Source organism: Pelodiscus sinensis, chromosome 2 (genome assembly GCF_049634645.1).
Source record: "Pelodiscus sinensis isolate JC-2024 chromosome 2, ASM4963464v1, whole genome shotgun sequence".
NCBI classification, from domain to species: Eukaryota; Metazoa; Chordata; order Testudines; family Trionychidae; genus Pelodiscus; species Pelodiscus sinensis.
The window spans coordinates 103,142,038-103,159,362 of record NC_134712.1 but is presented as its reverse complement, the minus strand read 5'-3'; the positions used below and the strand labels follow the sequence as shown (position 1 = coordinate 103,159,362).

At 40.3% G+C, this 17,325-nt stretch overlaps 1 long non-coding RNA gene across 2 annotated transcripts; it reads left to right on the top strand.

Annotated features, from left to right (window-relative positions):
- Nucleotides 1-7,546: 7,546 nt before the first annotated feature.
- LOC102449839 (uncharacterized) lies at nt 7,547-15,960 on the top strand. 2 transcript variants are annotated; one of them, XR_003089108.2, is made up of 3 exons: nt 7,549-11,710; nt 12,648-12,865; nt 12,967-15,960. It is a non-coding gene; the product is annotated as an uncharacterized LOC102449839 (long non-coding RNA). The 2 variants fall into 2 exon arrangements; XR_012901612.1 differs by having other exon boundaries at nt 7,547-11,710; nt 12,648-15,960.
- The last annotated feature ends 1,365 nt before the right edge of the window (nt 15,961-17,325 follow it).

The following is a 17,325-nucleotide window of genomic DNA, read 5'->3' as shown; positions in this document are numbered from 1 at the left end:
GATTTTCTAGGATGTTTACTTGCTTTTGTATTCTTGGTACTGTCTCACATGGGGTGAGATTGGGAAGGTACAGATGCTAACGACAACCAAGAAGCAATTTTTCTCCAACATTTTGCCCCGTTTCTAAATCAAAGTTTGATTTGTCTGAGTTTGCACTCCTTTCTTCTTAATTCATTTTTTTGCAAACACCTTGGCATTCTATTTAGAGTGATATACTGTTCCATTGGCAGCCATCATAATTTATTACAACTGACTCAGTAGCAGCCTTTGGGCTAAAAATATAGTCCTAATGGACTCCGGAGATAAAGAGCCTATGTGAACAATGGTGTTTCATTTTGCAAAGTTTGTATTGTATATAAGCCATGGCTTCTTAGTAAATGAAACAATATCTGATAAAGATCTGATAAAGCCCACCCAAGCTTTGGGAAATCTGATGTCAGTGAAAAACTACTGTATAAATTATTTGCTGGCACAAGTAGCTCTGAAGATTTGAGCCAGATCTAAAACAAACCCCTAGATTTCTAGTTTGTGTAGGAGAAATTTCCAAAATCTATATTTGAATTTTGCTGCTTAGATTAATCACTAATAGGGATGCTATTAATAGTATTGGCTACACAAGAGTCCTGTAGTAACATAATCTCAGCGCTTGTGAATTTTACAAAAAGTCCATTCTCTGTCCTGTCCCTTCCCTAAGTATCTGTGGCTTTCTTCCTAATTCCTGATCTTGGAATTTTAATCACATCACAACATGGATGCCTGGAGGTGGGTAGGGGGTCTAGAAAATTCCCCTTCCCCACAGGCAATTTTCACTGTGCAGCTGCTGATCATGTGCCGTATTCATGTTTCCTTCACAGCTGACACCCTGCAAATGTCTAGAGTGATTGGGAATTTTTAATGCATGTTCAGAGGGAAAGGGACTTTCTGTGTATAGTATCTGCATGTAAATTTCCCTGAGGGGAATAGCAGGTAAGAATAAGGGTTTCTTCAGTGTTAAGACAAGCAGCAAGTAAAATTCAGTGCCATCACCAAATTAAAACAAAACAAGACAAAAACCTTGCTGTATGGGGCCATGCATTCAATAAGCCATGGAATCCAGAAATAGTAAAAATAAACTCTTTTCTTTACTTTTTTTCCTTGAATGGAAAAAGTTGTCTTGCAGAGAAATTGCGTTTTCATTTATAAACTTTTTCCTGGATTTCAGAATCTATACCAACATCACTTACTTTTTGTGATTTCTTTTAAAGATTTTAATTTATGTTTTTCCCTTCCTCATCGCTGTGCAATTCACAAATAGGGCTAAAAACATAACGTTACCCTTAAATAGCCATTTGCTCCAATCGTTCCAATAATGATTTGTAATTCTCTGAAGCAACCAAACACATTCTCTAAGTCACGATAGATTCTGGCTGATTGAGGATCAAAATACTCTTCTTCCACTTCCAAAACTTTAATCATATAAATAACTAACACATGCTCCTTTATTTTATTTCTAGTGTTTTTTTTCTTGTTGGAAATGAAGTTTTATTTTGATTTTTGTTTTCAGGAAAAACTCTTACTGTATTCTCTTCTGTTTAGATTCATATACCACATTATCATGATTTCTGATAAAGTCACATTTGGTGAGGAAAATCAAACCCAAATTATAGTAAATCCAGAAAAACTCGATATAAGTACAATTATATTTTTGACAAGTCTAAAATGTTTAAAGAAGAATCTCTAAAGCGTGAACTTCTATCGACACTTGTCTCATCAGTAAAATGTGGCTCATGCTTCTATCCCAGGATTGAATAATCAAGACACCTAATTAACTATACATGCTGTCATTTTTACAACCCTTTTATTTGGAAGTGTATAATGGTTTTTCTCTGTAACCTGGTGAACCTAATATAAGGCAATGAATTGTCATACGAGCTAATCTCACCGTATTCTTTTCTGTATTTAAGGAATTAATAAAACTACAAAGACATTATTGCATTCAAATTATTCAAGTCTTTTGTGCTCAGTGAAACTCATTTAAACAAAATTCTGATATGCAACCATTGGTGTGTTTAAAAACAATAAGTGAAGGTGGGGGAAAAGAAGAAAGCTTGTTGGGTGTAGATGACATATCTAATTCTAATATTAATGGACTTTGCACCAGTAGATAGGCTTATACATCTCTGTATTTTCTGTTCCATAAATCACCTGATTAAGTATTTTACTCTTGTACGCCAGCAAAGTGCACAGATGTGCTCTTAACCCTTCATCCATTTACATTAATTCCCTTCCATTAACATGGGCACCATGACTGGAGCTTGTTGGGAATTTTTTTACTTAATGGTTTTCATGAGAAAATACCAATTCATTGAAACCTGAAATTTTAATGAAATTTTTCAACTAAACTATCTTGGACCAGAACAGAATTTCAGAAAAGGGGCAGTGGGGGAGAGAGAGAGAGAGACTCTTCAGAACTGCCAATGGCCTTTTGGATTAGGTCAGGGGACTCCCATGCTATGTGAGAGACCCACCCCTGGTAGACGTGAATCTGAGTTACCACATCCCAGGTGGAGTGCTCTCACCTGCAGGCTATTGGCTATTCTGGGATGTTTCTCTCTTTCTCCTCTTTTTTTCAAAAGGTCTCACTTTTATTCCAGTTCTTTTGTTTTCTGGCCAGCCTTACCTATAATTCTCCCTGAGCCATTGATCCTTTCATTTTCTCTGTTCTCCAACAGCAAGTGACCCAATCCCCTCATACCTTGCACTCATCCCCCCTCCCATCACAAATGCTAGCTTCCTACAGCTGCTCCCCACCCCGGCAATGGTGCCCACAAGCAGCCCTGCCATCACGTGACCTCCTTCTCTGACTACTTGACATTGGCTAACCTTCCGGATGTTGAATCCTGACCCTTTCCCAATGAGAAATAACAGCAATGAAGCAGGCTCTCATATCTTGGGGGATGGGTGTGCGGGTGGTCTGGGGACCAGACAAGGGATTAGATCAGGGATTGGCAGCCTTCTGGCAAGACACAGCCTCCATTCCATACTTGGCCCTTGGGCCGCTAACTTATTCTGTGACCCAACTTATTGCTGAGACCCTGTACCCCACCCCTGCTCCTGCACCCTCCCCTCAGCCAAATATCCATCCACACAATGCACCTGCATCCTCCCCCCTGGCCAGGCATCCTATCCTCACCCCACTCCTGCACCCTTTCTCCCACCCAGACCCTGCTCCGCATCCCTATCCCACTCACTGGCCACTCTGTCCCACACACTGGACCCCCGCATTTTTGGACCGACCTCAGAACCTAATGGGGCCCACAAAATCCACTAACCCTGGAATCCCAGAAGAGTTAATCTTGCCTGAGGCCTTGAAACTCTCTGTTCCCCTGTCCCCATGTGGCTGGAACACCAGGGGAGTGAGTTGTCTCAGTTGGGGGACACATCAGTAAGGGGAGGGAGGGGAAGGGGTTGATTTTTTTTTTTTTTTTTTTTGCTTCACACTTGTGTGGTCCCTGACTGATTTTTCTGTGGGTCAGTCAGGGACTTTTTTTCGCTACCCAAAAAAAGTTCTCCACCCTTGCCAAAAATAAAGACAATGTTGAAACCTTTTGTGTTGGACATAATATTTTACATTATTTAAAAGTAAAACCTGGCCAACAAGCCCCAACTGGGGCCTGGCCCCCATCTGGCTGCAGCATCATAACTCTCTCACACTCCAGCCCTGAGCCCCTCATACACCCCAACCCAGATGCCTGCACCCCCATATCTCCAGCCCCCTTCCATAAGACTCCTGCACCCCTGCATACCTTAACCTTATTGCCTGAGTCCATTATACACCCCAAACCCCTGCCCTGAGCCCCCTTACACCCTAATCCAGACTCCTACACCCCCACATCCCTAGTCTTCTGCCATAAGATTGACAGAAGACAGCCTGAATGCATGCATGAAGCTGGATTTGACCAATTATTCTGTAAACTTCACAGAAAAGTGCAAAAAGATGCAGCAGCAGAATTCCCGTTAAATAAAGTACGTGAGTACACTGTTTCATTTATGCTATTAATTATTAATAATATTAAGAAGTATATTTTCAGTCTTGAAAATGGTCATTTTTATATGGCTCTTTATTGATCACTTGTTCTGAATTTCTATGTAGTTTCGCTCCTTGGTTTGAAAAGGTTGCCTGGATTAGATGATGTCTTACTTTAACTAAGACCTGCTTTTAGTATACTGTAATCTACCTGGGAAACTCTCCCTAGTCTCTGACATGGCTACCCCCTTCATCTTTTCCCCAAATCTTAGGTATATCCAGTTTCCAGATGTCAGCCAGCTGCAAATTGATCAGTATTCGAAGAGTTAAATTCTTCCGTTGCCTTAAACTGTGTAAAAAATTCCCATTACTAGGTCACATTTTTGTGCAAGGTCACATTTTTGTGCAACACAAAAAAACAAGTCCAACAACAACAAAAGCTTTTAAAAAATCCCCCTCTCAAATCTCCATTCTTAAAGGATTTTTGAGCTCTCTGTCTGAATAAGAAAATGTTTCTCATTTTCCCATGTCAAAGATCCCAAAGAGGAAAAAAATGTTTATTTTCCTAGGCAAGGAAGGAATTGGAAGTCCATAATTCACACTGAAGAGAGAAAATTTGGCAAAAGTAATGTATTGGTTGCTTTTTACATTGATTGGTTTAGGTTACCAAATTTTAAGAATGTACAGTTTGTTACAAGAAACAATTTATTAGTTTATTGTAATAAATGTTAATATTTTAGGGACTGTTCCTGTGTATGTCTTTCTGCTGTGTAAATTGTTAATGAACTACTCCTTGTAGTAAGAACTATGCTCAGTTGTGATTGTTTATAGCATTTTCTTTTCAGTATTTCCATTTGCAAAGCATTTAGATACCTTCCCAAACATATTTAAAAGCACAGGGTGTACTCTTACAAATGCTTATGCTTGTGAAGGGTCCCTCCTTTTTGAGTAATGTGATTAAATTAAGGGGATTACTAATATGATTTTTTAACAAATAAACAGTTTGACCAAATGAATTCAAGAAGGACAAAAAAAAAATACAATATACATTAATAAACCTTCACCCACCAGCACAATATGCCATAATTATACAGTATGATGAATGGAGCAGACTGTATAGCTGTGCCCCTGTTGACATACAGCAAGGTGTTAGTTTTGCTCTGCATTCTGTGTTTGAACATTCACTTGACAACATTATGATCAAGGAAAACAACAATTCTTTTACTATGCCATGGTACAATCATCAAAGTTTTCTTTTCAATATTAATATTATTTTATTATGTTTTTGCCCTTGTCTACCTTGCATTAGATTCTGTATTTGTAAGGAAAGAATCCTTTATGAAAAGGTTATGAGATAATTAGGAAAAGGTCTGTTTTACATTTTTGGTTTTGCTTGGGATTTTCAATGCTCACAGTAAAAGGACCTCCAGGCATGTGCTACTGTGAGATAAAACACATTTTGCATCATTGTTTTCACCTTTGCATCTTGGGTCACTGTCTTCACCTTCTCTCTCTAACTGGCCCTGAGGCAGGCATTATCTTGTATCAACATGCATTCTGTGATGTCTTGTCCCCTGAATGAATAAAAACCTTGTTTAGCAAATAGGGGAATGTAGGGACAGACTGAACACTGTAGACCTACTTAAAGGGGGTCTCCTTCATGCTGACCTATTCTTTTCCACATGCTTAAGATGTGGCTCCATCTTCTCATCCTTAGATCTATAAAGGGCTTGGTGCAAGTCTGTGGATCTACGTCTTGTTGATCCACATTCTTAAACATCTGCTAAGCTTTAAAGACACACGTCGTCCTACTGGACAACCTACTCTTAAAGTACATGCCTCAGTGCTACAGACACCCCAAGAAAGGTTACGGTGGAGGAGGGGGTGCTGTCTGAGAGGCAATGAAGGGACACACCTTGTCTCTACCATAACCAGTATGCAGCTGAACTTTCATTTGGAAAGAAAGAGGAAGGGAGGTTCCATCTGTAGTTCTTGGTTCCAAGTCCCATTAGCATGGCTTTACCAGAGAAGAGCAGAAGAATGCCTTGAGGCAGTGTGGACAATCCTTTGCTTGCAGCAGGATACGTGGGGTATGGTTTCTTAACTCCCAGCTGGAGGTGGTGACAAGTCACTCCCCTGCTCTTTGGGAGAAACTCAGAGGAAAAACATCTCACTCACTAGGTTGAGACAAGTATAAGGGCTGGGTATAGCAAGTGATGGAGAGGAGGGGAACAGAGCGGATGAGGCCTCACAGAAAGGAGATGGGGGGGGGGTCTTGGGTCATGAATTGGTGGGTCCCTCTCTCCTCCCCCGCCCCCCCTTTTTTTTGCTTAACAAGCCTAGGGGTTCCTTGAAATTTGTCACAATCTACAGTGTGTTGACATTCCTTGGGAATTAAAAATCTAATTCAGCAAGACTGATCATTCCACTCCTTAGTCATCTGAGTACTCCCATTAAAATGAATGAAATTGAATATCCACATAAATATGGGATGCATGGTAATTCCTTTAAGTCCTACAACATTCTTCTTTAACTGAATCAAAATATTACTCTGTATTTGGATTAAGTTCAGTTGAAGATGAGATACTGTTTTCTGGCTTTTGGGTTCCATTCACATTCTTAAACTCATAACTCATATATGATCACTTATATGACAAGGTCTCAAGAATATAATGGAAAATAATATTTAAATAACTAGATATCTGATGTAAAGCTTGTTGCTTCTAGGAAATACCTCTGGGAATGCACTGTACGATACTAAGTGTCCTATGAAGTAAAATCAGTCTTGGAAGGAATTATGTGTCTTGATTAGTAGTAATTGAGAGGATTTCTCTGACTCTTTTATGTGCCAGTAAAAAGTATCAGATATTTAGAGTGGTCTAAATTCTGTCCTTGGATGCATGTAAAGTATACAGGCAGTCCCCGGGTTACGTACAAGATAGGGACTGTAGGTTTGTTCTTAAGTTGCATCTGTATGTAAGTCGGAACTGGCGTCCAGATTCATCCGCTGCTGAAACTGACCAGTGGCTGACTACAGGAAGCCCGAGGCAGAGTTGCTCTGCCCTGGGCTTCCTGGAATCAGCCGCTGATCAGTTTCAACAGTGGCTGAATCGGGACGCCAGTTCCGACTTACATACAGAATCAACTTAAGGACCACAGGCGTCCCCAAGTCAGCTGCTGCTGAAACTCATCAGCAGCTGATTCCAGGAAGCCCGGGGCAGAGCAACTAGGTTGCTGCTGGGTTGGTCCAGTAGTGCCGAGACCTGCGCTGCGGGACCAACCGGCAGCCCCCAGCTGCTCTACCACAGGCGTCCCGAGAAAAGCCTGGTCTGCTGGGGGAGCGGGAGGAGGGGGCGCACTAGCTGCTCCCCTCCCCCCAGCAGACCAGGGAGACGTGGAGCAAAGCCGCTGAGGACCCGGGCGGGGGGACCACCCAGACACGCCGCGGTCCCCCCGCCTGGGTCCTCCGCGGCTTTGCTCCGCGTCTCGCTGGTCTGCTGGGGGGTTCCCCCCCAGAAGACGAGGGAGACGCGGAGAAGCTTTTCTCGCCCTGGAGGACACGGGCGGTGGGACTGTGGCACATCTGGGCGGTCCTGCCACCCGCGTCCTCCCGGGAGAGAAAAGCCCCGTTCGTAAGTGCGGATCCGACTTAAGTCGGATCCGCGTAACCTGGGGACTGCCTGTATCTCTTATTGAAATGAATGGGAGCTCCATGCATATTTTTATAATAGGGTAGAGTTTCATCCCCAAAAATGCTTCCCAGGGATAACTGAAAAATGATTGATTCACTTGTTAAGTGTCAGAGAAATTAATTGTCCATCATGCAGTCCAGGAAATAAGGAAACTGGAATTTCTGCATTTTTTAGCTATCAAATTATGTATGGCATCTTGACTTGTGTGTGTATGTCTGTGAAATTGACTGACTACATAGTCACATATAATCTACATTCTATTAAAATAGTGTAGCATCAGGCTGTTAAGGAGACCGTTTTAATGGCACCCAATATCACCAGATAATGAAACATCTCAAGATGGTTAAAGAAAACATAGTTTGATTGAATTTTGACTGGCTATAAACAACTTATCATTGGTTGGGGTTGTGACATGATCATTCTATTATTATGGTCCCTACTTTCCTATTGTTTGTAAGATCTTGATCTGTTTTTAATTGTTTCTGTCTGCTGTATAATTAATTTTGGTAGGTGTAAATCAACTAGGTGGTGGGATATAATTGGTTAGAGTATTATGTTACAATATGTTAGGATTGGTTAGTAAAATAATTGTTTAAGGTATAGCTAAGCAGGACTCAAATTTCACTCTGTAAAATGGGGTCCTAGAAGGAGACAAGCTAGAAAGGAAAAGAAGGAACAGAAAAAATAGGAAGGAAAGACTGGGAAGAACTCCCCTCCAAGACACAGCCCAAGATCAGAGCTGCCAAGAATCCTTTGCCTGACTATGATGTGCAGCAACTAGAGTCCAGACAAGACTGACTTTGCCTGGCCAACGGGGGAAGTTTGCCTGCCTTGATCAAGATTGTTTAAGGTAGAGCTTTAAGGTAGAAATTTCCACTACATGCATCTGACGAAGTGGGTCTTTGCCCACGAAAGCTTATGCTCCTACGCTTCAGTTAGTCTATAAGGTGCCACAGGACTCCTCGTCGCTTTTGCAGATTCTGACTAACACGGCTACCCCTCTGATACTTGATCAGGATTGGTGAGCCTGGCACTGTCTGCCTAGCATGTGTATTGTGCTTGCTTGATAACTGTTAATAAATAGAGAGTACGGATATTACTGTATAGGGATCTCTCACTGCAAACCCAAAGGAAATTACATCCTGAACTCTAGAAATTGGGTAAGGGTGGGTATTTTAATTAACAGGGCTACTCCTTGAGCCCTAAGAACTGGATAAAGGGGTATGCCCCTAGAGTGTGGCAGTGACAGAAAATGTTGTGCGAGTAACACTGCCAGGTTTCACTAACGAAATAATATATTCAATTGAAACTACTGGGCCACGCTCTGTCTCTTGCAGCGTATACTGAGCTAAAAGATAAATGCAGAGACAAATTTGAGAGGTGGTAAAGAGCATGCTAGTCAAGGGAGTGATTACTAAATCAAAAGGCCTTGTAATAGTACCTAACAGTGAGAAAACCATGAGGTTATGTGTAGATTTTAGAAGGAAATATGTCATCACTTAGCCCAGTGGCCATCAACCAGTAGATTGGGATCTACAGGTAGATCTTGGAGCCTTTGACAGGTGATCCTGACTGGTTTGGCTAAGAGGCTATCAAGTGCCTGAACTACACCTGCTCCTCCCCCTACTGCAGTGCACCTCCTGCCCTTTGCCTTGGAATGGCTTCCTCTCACCCCTGGGAACCTCCTGTTTGCTATGCAGGGCAGGGGGGAAGAAGAGGGGCACTGATGACAAGGTGCTCCCTCTCCCACCCCGTATCCTAACTCCACAGAGCAGAGTGGGAGGCACAACAAGACTTGGGAGGAAATTTTCTGGCTGCTTTTGGGAGCAGTTCAGAGCCAGGGTAGGGGTGACCCTGCCTTATCCCCACTGCACCACCACCCAGGAGCCTCCTGAGAGGTAAGCAGTGCCCAGTCAGATCCTACATCTTGAAACCCTATCCCAGTCAAGAACCCCCTCTTGTACCTCATTCCCCTGCCTTAACCCCGAGTACCCTTGCTGCCAAACACCCTCCCAGAGCCAGCACCTAGAACCCCCTCTGGCACCTCAACTGCCTGCCCCAAGCTTAGCTCAGAGCCCCTCTCATACTCCAAATCCCTTAGTCCAAGACCGGAACCTGCACCCAACCCTCTGCCCAAGCCTGGTGAAAGTAAGCAAGGATGGGGGAGGGAGGGAGGATGGAGGGAGCAGGAGCGGGGCCTCAGGGAAGAGACACAAAGGAAGCGGGGCAAGGGTATTTGGGTTTGAAATAGATCTTGGATTGTACTTAAATTCAAAAAGTAATCTCATGCTAAAAAGGTTGGAGACCACTGACTTAGCCTAATCATCTGCCCTCTCCTTCCCCCCCCCCCCCCCGCAATACAGACTTTGGATGGTGGAGCTATTTAGATCTGTTAGAGGGTGCAATGTTCATAAATTCTCTAGATTTAACTCAAGGGAAAAGAAAATATAGTGGCAAATGCCTTATTGAGAATGGAGGGATTCTGATGCATAATTTGGAAGCTACACTATACACTATATTTGTATTAATGGTATGACATTGGCAGACCAAGTGCCATTTCTACTGAGGTCCCCATATCTTGACTGAATACTGAGGAATATATAGCAGGAGTCCGTGTGGCTCACCTGTGTGTTAAGCCTTGTCTAAACTATTTTGGCAACATAACAGGGAGAGCATTTACACTACAGTGTGACTTTTGTCAGGAAAAACACCTGTTTTGGTGACGACAAATTTTCCACCCCTACGAGAGAATTTTGTCTTTTCCCCTCCCTTCATTGTTGACAAAGAAACAGTGTGGACTCTGCTGTTTATTTTTTCCAGAGAACTGGCTTTCCCACAATGTGTGCCCTGAGACTGTGCTCAGTGTTTTGTGATCTCTGCTGCCCTGAAGGTATGTGCCCACCCCTTTCAAAGCTCTGGGAAGTATCTGACAGCTGAGTGAGCTGCTCCATTTGGGGAAAAAAGATGGAATAAGTCATTGGTGTGCTCCTTCCTGTTTTGCCCTGCTAAGGACACAATGGCAGGCAGACTGCTGCTGCAGGGGGAGGCCTGGAGAGACTGCTGTGGTGCTTTGACATTCCTCAGCATGGAGAGGCTCGCAGAGCAGTTCTGCTTTCTCACAACACTGCACTGTGGAATGCTCACTCACATTGCTTTGCTCTGTCCACAGCGGAGTTAGCAATGTGGCCATGAAATGTTGACAAAGGGAGGCATAAAAACTGGTTTTCACTTTGGCAACTTTTGCATGTCAACAGCAGTTTTGTCATCAAAACTTCCCAGTGTAGATATAAATTCCCAGTATAGATGTAGTCTTAATATTGTAAAAATAGACATTAGAATTATAAAAATGTGTTTTAGTGTTTAGACTTCATTGAATGCTTGTGAGTTGCTACCTGCTTTAATCTCACTTGTAACTTGTACATCCCGTATTGTAAGGTAATATTTGAACTGCTGTATTGTGAACTTCTTGGCTATGTAAAGAGCAGAATAGAGACATTAATTAGTGTGAAGGCTGATTTTCAACACAAGGTCTTATGCCCTTCCCAGAAGGAGAGGCCCATTGATACCAGAAAGACTGTTCTGGGAAGTTACAATTAGAGTGTTTTTGTTCTGCACTTCTGTGAAGATGAGTCATGCAACTGGATTCCTCTCATCAGCTGAATTTGCAGCTCAGAGCACAAGAAGGGGGATACAAACTGCAAACAAAAGGAACTTGAAAATCTCTATGTTACTTAGGCTCTGGGGCACAAGGATTTTGTAGACATAAGCATGAGAGCCCCAGCTGTTTAACCTGGGTTCGCTCTAAAGCACATATCAGCAGGCTATATAATGGAAACATTTATTACCTTTTGGAACTTAAGATTGTAACTCGTTTGTGTATATGTGTTTACCTGCTTTAATCTTGTAAATCTCTCTTTTTCTTTTACTATGTAATACTATTTTATATAGCTGCTTATAGGATTGACTACAGACATTGTCATTGGTGTGAGATCTAAAGTACAACTGATCTTGGGTAAGTGATTGGTCCTTTGGGACTGAGAGTAACCTGAATATTGATGTGATTCTTGGTGCAAGGGACCTTCTATTACTAAGATTTGCTTACCTGGATGGTAAGATAGATTAGAAGAACCTAAGGGAACTATCTGTAATTCCACATTAGGGATGGTATGGGTCTGCAGAGATCACATTTGATAATTGGTTGGTGACTTCTAAGTATAGAACTCTCAACCAATTTAGGGTATGTACCCTGTTTCCTAACAGTCTGCTTCCTCAGGCTCTTGAGTCACTGCAGGCAGTGTTATAGTATCCTTGAAACGATTAAAATTAAAAATAAAATAAAGCTCAGAAAGATTTGTCCTGGTAAAAGAATTATTTATATTGTTACAGTCACCTCAGGAAATATAGAAAAAAAATAAATCTAAATGTAAAATATGTGGTAATTTATTTTACTATTACTATTACTAAAATATTATTTCCTATAATCTCTGGTAAGTTTTAGAAAGATCAAATCTCCTATAAAACAAGAACCTATGAGTCAAAACTTCAGGAATCTTATTTGCAAATACAGCTGTGTAGAGTGTAGGGATATTTTTCCTCTTGATGGCTACACATGCAATATAAGTGACAACAGAGCTGCCTCAAGTCTCTACTAAAATTCACTATCACCCATAGGAGCCTGATTAAATTTGGCAGGTGTCTTACTTTATCAGCTAGCATGTAATATCACACACTCACTAGAAGTTGCATATTTGAGAAACCTAGAAGTAATGTGAGTTTTGTCGACTCTGTTCAAGTCTGTAAGGCAGTATAAAGAGACTGTATCTTATTATCTGGCATTCTGAATGTGTCCTGTTGTAGGATGGTTTCCCCTTCACCCAGTAGCCTCAGCATGTTTTGAATTTGAAAAAAGTTTAGCCATTTCATTTTTACTTCTTTTTATATAATTTCAGAGGCTCCACACACTGAAAGGAAAAACCTAATCTTTGCATCAACATGGAGCATCCTGCATGCAATGTACTGCAATGATTACAGCCTCTGATCTTACTAATTCTCTTCTCAGACTGCTATGGGATAACCTATGCTTCAGGATCAAGGCCAACTCCATTATTGAGAGAATTTGGATACAAAAAGGATTAACAAAAAGTAATGCTATAATACAAGATGCTAGGTGGGTCTCCTTTGATTACATGTTTAATCAAAACTTTCACCTCTAGATGAACATGTTACGAAATATGGAAACAAAAATAACCTTTTATGAATTAATTGTAGGTGGCTTAATACTTAATACAATTATGGCTCAAAGAAAAATGGAAAAAAAGAGACTAGCTTTCCTATTGCAACAGAAACCTCGGAGGATATCTGGTTTCATGTGAAAGATATTTAAAGGTCTTTATCCTTGTGATTCTTCCAGAACAAAATATTAAACAGCTACTATTGAACTCCAGAATGTTTGTTTTAAGACTAGACTGACAACACACAGTGAATGTTGGAGATACAATCAATCACATGTCAATCTTTCGCATACCCTCAATACCTATCTCAAATGCATGTATTCTGGAACACTATATTCAGTGCTCACTCAAAAAAATGTAAGTCTTACTTTCTTTCTTTCTCTCTCAAATCTTGTGTATTTTAGTGGTGCTGGCATAATCAATTAACATTTATAAATGGATTGCAATAACTTTTAGTGGCCAAGACATTTCTTTTGAGAAAATGAAAGTCTGAATTTCTCCCTCATATGCAGACTGGTTTAGTGAGCTCTCTACTATTGTGTGAATGGAAAAAATGACTCTAACAGAAACACTTGGAAAAAATACAAGGACATCTGGTCAAATATAAAACTATTAAATACTAAACTGCAAAAATATACATTAGTCCCTCACACTCACAGGTTATGTTCTCACTTACCTATTTAGTCACTGTGATTGAAGCACTGCAGGAGCTTTGTGAGTTCAGGTTTTGCAAATAATGAATTTTCTTTATGTACTGTTTCAGTCTTGTGCATGTATTTATATATTTTTTGGTTTTCAACATGTTTGTTTTTATTGTAATTTTAAAATCAACGTTTAAAAGTACTATGTTAGGTTCCCACTAATGGCCAGGCTAAGGAAAATGGAAAGATTCTTTGGATATGAAACATGCAAATGAGAAACTCAATGATGACCCTCAACAATATTGACCCAACTGGACAAGACATTTCAAAATGGCTCCAACTCATTTGTTTGATACTAGGTTGTTTTTATGCTATCAAAAAGGCTGAATATTATTTTTTAGGAAGACTTACATGGTATATCATTCACACTAAGGGGTACATGTGTTTCTCCTCTTGTTACAACTTCCAGTTCCTATACTCTGAAGACTGTTCTCTCACATCTGAATTTCTAGCATCTCCATGTTTGTTGACAATGCGCATGATTAAAATGGTATTTTCATATTTCAGTGCAGTTGAGGCCCCTTAAAGCAGAGGGCTGCAAGTGCAAAAAAGAGATATGTTGTTCCCTAATGGCTTATTACCATCACATTTGCAATTCAGATCAGTTCTAAATTGACTGAATTTTTTAAACACATAGCAGGCAGTTTAAACTAATGATTGTCTGGAGGTTCACATCTGACATGAACTAAGCTTCTGTTCAAAACAAATTGCAAATAATTCCTCCCTTAGAGTCAAAATGTCACTTTTTAAACTGTGCATTGTTGCCAGATTTTGTCAGTTACATAAAAAAACCCTTCCCATACAGTGACTACTCTACAGTTGAAAGTACTGGCTTTTTTATTGCTTTGTTTAAAAGAATATATATATTCACATCTCAATAGTCTGACTAAAAATCCTTTCCCCGCCCCCCTCAAAAATCCTAATGGTAAAGTAAAAGGCCCTTGGGGCAGTGGTAGGCCTGAGTTGCTTAGCAACCCTCAGCAGGTAGTAGAGATTCAGCTGCAGCTGTCCTGATTCTTTCCTAAGAATCTCCTTATTACTGTTTGTGTTAATCTTTAACCAGGCTTTTAAGCCATGGTCTTTCTCTTTGGTCCCTTGTTGTTAGATTGCAGAGGCCTACTCAAATGTTATCCCAAAGGTAATGTATTAAGGATGACTATTGAATGCTTGAAGAATGATAAGCTCTGAAAGGATTAGACTTGCATGTTCTAACTAACTTTATTTTACATGCCATGCTCAATATTATGAAAATTGTACCCTCTTAGGAAAAATGGTCAGTTTTGACACACAGCTTTAAACTTGCTTTTTCTTCCAGCTGAATAAATTTGGTAAAGCTGCCTCTACGTCATTGCTTCTTTTAACATATTCTCCTGCAATGATCAGTCAAGGAAGTAATTCAAAATTCAGCATTTCAAAGTCTTTCAAAGCATAGGCAAAAAGCCAATCCCCGTCCCCCATGCCCACCCTGAAAAAATCTAGGAGTATTTGTGAGCATATATTATTGAGAATTGAGACAGCCTTTTCCTTGAAAGAAATAGTCCTGCTAGTACATGTTAGAGAATCTAGATAATCTCACTGCTTGGTAGTTGTTCATGGGAAGGTTGTTGCAAATTTCTAAAGGAAGAAAATTAATAACAAGAAAAAAATCCAGCTCTGATACCACCCTTTTTATGCTCTTTTTTCACTCTCATTGTTATGGGAGCAAATAAATACAGGCACAATGAATGTTGTTCACGTAGACATGCTAATTGATTTGTTCTCAAAGTGTTTGCGTGCACGTAAAAAAGGCCTATACTGTACATCTCCTCTGAGAAAGTTCTTTACTTTCAGCTGCCAGTTACATTTTAAACTTGATGTTATATATTGATGTGATGTGATCAACAATATGTTACATGTTCCCAAACCCTATGTATGATGCATCAACATATCATTCGTGTTACCTCTTTGGGTAACAACTATAGGGAAATGGTAGTACAGTAGAAAGTGGAATTTGGGTAATTTTGGGGGAGAAGACCAATATTCTCCACTCTCTAGTTCTGATATCTTGTGTAGCCATTTAAATAATCTGGTTACTTTGCCGCCCTTCCTCATTTCTCTCCTTTGCCAGATGCTTCTAAAATTAATCTAAATTATAGAGCTGGCTGGAATTTTGCAAGAGGAAAAATATCTCACCAAAAATATGATTTAGTAGAACCCATTTTTTTGTGAGCTGGAAAATGTCTATTCCAATGGGTGAAAAAAAACCTTAATTTTTCTCACAAGACATTTTGAAACAATTTTCATGTTGCATTAATGTTTGTAAACAAATAAAAAGTGATATTTTGTTTTGTTGTGGCTTAGTTTGGTTTTCTGAAAAAATGTTAATTCAAAATGAAAAATGATCTTTTTACTCAAAATGAATACTTTTCCAGAATATTTTGATTTCATACACAATTTTCCTTTTTTTTCCACCAAGAAAAATATTTATTTACTTACTTACATAACATCAATATGTGGGGAATTTGATAATATTTTTTAGTTTGGGGTTTCATTGGAAAGAAACAACATTTCTGTGAATGCATTTGAAAAAATAATTTATTTGGAAAATTTGTGCTGAAAATAGTTACCGTTGTGCAATCAGTGCTAGCGAAAACATGGGCATCAGCTATGATTTCCTGATGCTTAGAACACAGATAAATGGGATACTTCCCCCAATAGGGAAATTTTCCCAAATCCCCATTGTTTTTTAAAATAGAAATTAATTCTAAAGAGATTTCATTGCATAGAGGCAGCAAACAAAATTATTTGTAAGGCCTCAGCTACATTATGTAAATCTAGCCTGTTGCAGGACTGAGATCCTGACACAAAGGTTGTTTGCTCTTTTATCTTACACAGCAGGGATCCTCAGTTTAACCTTGGTCCCATATAGTGCTGTACCATTGGACTTTGCAGGGCTGTGGTAAAATTTAGGACAGTGGTGGGGAACCTTTTTTGGGTTGGGGGCTTCTGACCCACAGAAAAATTAGTCAAGGACTGCTTACAAGTGAGAAGCAAAAAAGAAAAACCAAGCCTTGACTGACATAGCCCCCAACTGAGAAGTAGAAAGGCACTTCCCACATTCCTCTTGCACACCAGAGCCTAGGGGGCCCAGGCTAGTAGATTTTGTGTGCTCCAGGCACAGGGTGGGATGCCAGAGGGGCTGGAGTGCCAGTGCAGTCTTCCCAATGCATTGGTGGTGGGGAAGCCTCAGAGGCCAGGCAAGCCAGGGGTTTCATCCAGCCCCCAGGTCTTAGGTTCCCCACCCCTGATTTAGGAACACAATTCTATTTTACCTACACAGCAAGCATAAATTATGTTTTAAATGTCTGGCACTTCCAGATTGTTCTAGATCTAGTAATAGATTACTGTTGTAAATGAACCCTCAAAAACAACTGCATTAGTGCTGCAAACAAAATGAAATGGGTAACCTCCTCTCAATTTGTATTTAATAGACAAGAAAAAATATGGCAGATGCATGCTTCACTGAAAAAGAACATGCACCAGCATTAAAAATCCCTTACAATCTTGCTGTATCATGCCACTGTGAATTATGGGGGTGGGTTGCATTAGTAATTAGTAGGTAGAGCAGATGGTGTTAGCTTGGTCTATAGTGATGTGTCCATGGAAATAATCTGACAAGTGAATGTTCACTCTAACAGAGATTTTCTTTATTTAAA